General features: G+C 29.3%; 1 long non-coding RNA gene and 1 pseudogene across 1 annotated transcript in view; one reads left to right on the plus strand and one right to left on the minus strand.

The window, feature by feature from the left end:
- LOC137634249 (uncharacterized) overlaps positions 1 to 5,000 on the plus strand; it is a 132,216-nt gene that overhangs the window by 86,151 nt on the left and 41,065 nt on the right. The gene's annotated exons all lie outside the window — the stretch shown is intronic.
- LOC137634248 (uncharacterized) overlaps positions 1 to 5,000 on the minus strand; it is a 100,866-nt pseudogene that overhangs the window by 53,964 nt on the left and 41,902 nt on the right.

A 5,000-nucleotide genomic window follows, 5' to 3' on the forward strand; every position in this document is an offset into this window, starting at 1 on the left:
TGCTTTGCTTCATTTCCCTGACGAATTATGGTGTATTTTCTGTTCTAAATAACATTTGGTGAGCTGATTCTTATAAGCGATGATGATCACGTTACTTATGCTCTTAGAAACTGCCTTTCCTTACCTGTCCCTTCCTGCATACCCAGTATCATTTCGTAATTGTTTTATTCGTCCATTTTGATTTTTCTATTAAATGATTTCTTTCCACCAATCTTATGCTCAGTTCCTCTCAAATCATAACATTGCCATTGCACTTTCTCATTTTGTATTTCTTACCCTTTTTTATTCATATCTTTGCTTTAATCCAAGTGTAGGTCACTGCATTTTGTGTTCTATTTTTCCCGGCTAACGTATTTATTTTCTTTAAGAGATAATGGTGTCTTTAAAAAAGACTCTTAAAGACTATGTTTCCAAATATAACTTTTGAGATTAGCGGCAAGTGAAAAAAAAAAAAAAAACATGAAAAGGAGAGTATGATAAGCTCAGACAGAAAGAAAATGGTTTCAGGACATAATAAACGACCAAAAAGTATCGTTCAAATTTAGATTAAAGATCCTTAGCTGAAATTATTTTGGTGGCTAGTGAATGAATAGCTAAATGGTGAGTGAAGAAATGCAAGAAAAAATACGTGCAGTGCTTATATGGAAATGACAAAATATTTCTCTCTCTCTCTCTCTCTCTCTCTCTCTCTCTCTCTCTCTCTCTCTCTCTCTCTCTCTCTCTCTCTCAATATAGATGAGATTTTGGTAATTTTTCAGGGCTCTGACGAACTAAAATCGTAATCAAAGAGATATGTTTAATTTTTTTTTTTTTACGAAATGTGCAAAGGCAACTACAGGCAGTGCCGGGCCCAAATTGACATTAGCCATATAATCTACAGCATTCTTTCATATTAGCTGTGAAGGAATGCTAGAAAAAAAAATATTAGGACCAGATTATTGAAGATTAGCAGTGCTAGATGACATGACCGAGAGATAAAAGGTCAAAATACTGAAATATTGCTTATACAAAGTTTAACAGTGGCGGCTCGTGTATAGGCTCTGTGTAACTGCAGCATCACTTAATTGATAATTATCGTCAACATTCAATATAATATTCCTTAAGCTTAATGCCACTTGCTATCTTTTAGTTTATGAAAAATATATACAAAAGTCTTTGCATGAAACTACGCAATTTACAGTTCCAGCAACATGGTGTTTTGCTATTGTAGGCATGCGCACGTAGGAAGCTGCGCACGAGGCTGGGAGGGAGATAGAGCACTGTCGCTCCCGCAGTGCTCACCTTGGCATGCTGATTGAAGATAGCTATTTCTCTTTTTATTCCACATGTAGTGTGCTATAAAACCGTATACCACATTCATGAAGGTGATAAAGTGTAGAATTGGGTTATTATCTTACTTCTTTTCAACGTTAAAAATAATAAATACTTTTCTAAGAAACACTATGAATTTGGGAAGACTAAATACAATTGCAGTGCTTTCAATAGAGAAAATTGTACTCGGTTATCATCCAGAGATGGATGAGAAAATGATTGATATTTTCATGCAAATTAAAACAAGAATGGATTTAATTTTTAAATGAATAGATCAAGCTTGAACAGTGACAAATTAGGTAATTGTCAGTAAAAATGTTTGCTTTTGTTCTTTTAGGAGTCAATCAACTTTTCAATGAATTCTAGTAACAAAATAGGTAATTGTCAGTAAAGAAATTTTGCTTTCGTTCATTTAGGAGTCTATCAACTTTCTGAATGAATTTTAGTAACAAAATAGGTAATAGTCAGTAAAAAAATTTTGCTTTTGTTCTTTTAGGAGTCTATCAACTTTCTAAATGAATTCTAGTAACAAAATAGGTAATAGTCAGTAAAAAATTTTGATTTTGTTCTTTTAGGTGTCTTATCAACCTTTCAATGAATTCTAGTAACAAAATAGGTAATAGTCAGTAAAAAATTTTGATTTTGTTCTTTTAGGTGTCTATCAACCTTTCAATGAATTCTAGTAACAAAATAGGTAATAGTCAGTAAAAAATTTTGATTTTGTTCTTTTAGGAGTCTATCAACTTTTCAATGAATTCTAGTAACAAATAGGTAATAGTTAGTAAAATATTTTGATTTTGTTCTTTTAGGAGTCTATCAACTTTTCAATGAATTCTAGTAACAAAATAGGTAATAGTCAGTAAAATATTTTTGCTTCTGTTCTTTTAGGAGTCTATCAACTTTTGAATGAATTCTAGTAACAAAATAGGTAATTGTCAGTAAAGAAATTTTGCTTTCGTTCATTTAGGAGTCTATCAACTTTCTGAATGAATTTTAGTAACAAAATAGGTAATAGTCAGTAAAAAATTTTGCTTTTGTTCTTTTAGGAGTCTATTAACTTTCTAAATGAATTCTAGTAACAAAATAGGTAATAGTCAGTAAAAAATTTTGCTTTTGTTCTTTTAGGAGTCTATTAACTTTCTAAATGAATTCTAGTAACAAAATAGGTAATAGTCAGTAAAAGATTTTTGCGTTTGTCCTTTTAGGAGTCTATCAACTTTCTAAATGAATTCTAGTAACAAAATAGGTAATAGTCAGTAAAAAATTTTAGCGTTTGTCCTTTTAGGAGTCTATCAACTTTCTGAATGAATTCTAGTAACAAAATAGGTAATAGTCAGTAAAAGATTTTTGCGTTTGTCCTTTTAGGAGTCTATCAACTTTCTGAATGAATTCTAGTAACAAAATAGGCAATAGTCAGTAAAAATTTTTGCTTTTGTTCTTTTAGGAGTCTATCAACTTTCTGAATGAGTTTTAGTCACAAAATAGGTAATAGTCAGTGAAAGATTTTTGCTTCTGTTCTTTTAGGAGTCTATCAACTTTCTGAATGAGTTTTAGTCACAAAATAGGTAATAGTCAGTGAAAGATTTTTGCTTCTGTTCTTTTAGGAGTCTATCAACTTTCTGAATGAATTCTAGTAACAAAATTGGTAATAGTCAGTAAAAAAGTTTTGCTTTTGTTCTTTTAGGAATCTATCAACTTTCTAAATGATTCTAGTAACAAAATAGGTAATAGTCAGTAAAAGATTTCCGCGTTTGTCCTTTTAGGAGTCTATCAACTTTCTGAATGAATTCTCTTATATTCTCTTATATTCTCTTAATTCTAGCCACGAACCACCACCGACATTTATTCACGAGGACATTCATGATTTATATGATTTCCTGATTAAAACGAATGCTCGTTTCAGGTTATAGCTTTAACCAATAAATGATTGTTAGGGGAATATCTTTTTAGAGTCTATTCAATGAATGAAATGGATGGAATATAAATCTACGAAAGCAAAGAATTTGAAAATTGCTTAATGAAAGACCCAGTATTCTTACGTGTTCATAATATACATCTTATTCTTTCCTTTAGTACAAAACGTTAGAGTAAGAATGACATAAAGTGCAGGAACAATAGAAAAACCGACCTGCTGACTGGCGAATAACCGCCGTCTGTTAAAGGCGGGGCTGACAGTTGCCTTCTGCAGAAAAATGGTTTTAGATAAGTGGAATAATTAGAGTGAAGTTTGTTTTTATTGATATCTATACTACACTGTTAAAAATTTGTATTAAAAAAACAGTAAATGCTGGCAACATTTATTCCAGTATTTTTTTTTACCGTTTTAAAAAGGGATATATTGACGTAAAGGAGTTATATTACGGTCACCAATACGCAAAATATAAGTACAAAATATGGTAAAATTACGGTCGCCTATATTTTACTGAAATACGGCTAAAACAGCATATTTTTACGGAGAATATCCGATTAAAATTACGATTTTTTTTTCAACAGTGTAGTAGCAATTATTGCTACAACCGTGCACAGTTCATCTTTTATTGAAATGTTCTTTTCAGTAATTATTACTCATATTTTCATAAAAAGAATATGTAATATGTTGTTTATAAATGAGATTTACGGAATCATTATTTCTAAACTAACTAAATTGTATGGAACAAAGCAATGAAAATAGTCCCAATATTCATAATATTTCAAGCATGTCATTATCAAAAAAAAAAAAAAAAAAAAAAATACTATATTATTATTGATTTTCATATTTACATTCCTTGTTTCCAGGGTTTGGATATGTAACAAGTATGAAAAATTGGTCGATAAATTTACTGATTTTATGTTAAGGTATGCTTATGTGTTTAAGCATATAGAATTTAAAATTATTCTTATTCACGGGATCATATTTATTGCTAGATATGTCATGCCTACATACATGTATGCATATATACATACATAAATTTATACATTTATGAAGCATATTCAAATATTTGTTTATCCATCTATCGATGTATATGTACACACACACACATATATATATATATATATATATATCATTTTATATATACGTATAGATATGTATATAAATATTTATATCAATATATATAAACAAAATATATATAAATATATACAGTATATATATATATATATATATATGTATTTATATATATATATATATATATAAATATATATAAGTATATATACATATATATATATATATACATACATATATATATATATATATATATGCATGCATTCATAGATATTAAATATGGGTAGCTAGAAAATATCTATTCATTCATGTATCCATGTTGATACTTTTGCACATAGTACGTTGAATATATGCACATATCATTATATACTTTCCTATTTAAACTTTGACATGCTGAGGAACAATGAAATTTTCTATAACTAATAGTGCGCATTCTTCTGGCAAAATGTGTTAGATTGTCACCAATCTATCTACACGTGAGATCAAAGGTACTTCAGAGAATCAATAGAATTAAGATTGTATTTTTAATCATATTATGGATTTACACAAACTATAGTTATTAAAGTTTTCCCCAATATGGGTTCATGTTCGATTGTCTTTATATTGTAACAGAAATACTAACTAGGGGTTCAGAAGGTATTTGAGTGAAATAAACTTTGGGTAGAATCAAAATCCTTTAACCTTTGACCTCATATTGTAGAGGTGACAT

Source organism: Palaemon carinicauda, chromosome 44 (assembly GCF_036898095.1).
Source record: "Palaemon carinicauda isolate YSFRI2023 chromosome 44, ASM3689809v2, whole genome shotgun sequence".
Classification (NCBI taxonomy): Eukaryota; Metazoa; Arthropoda; class Malacostraca; order Decapoda; family Palaemonidae; genus Palaemon; species Palaemon carinicauda.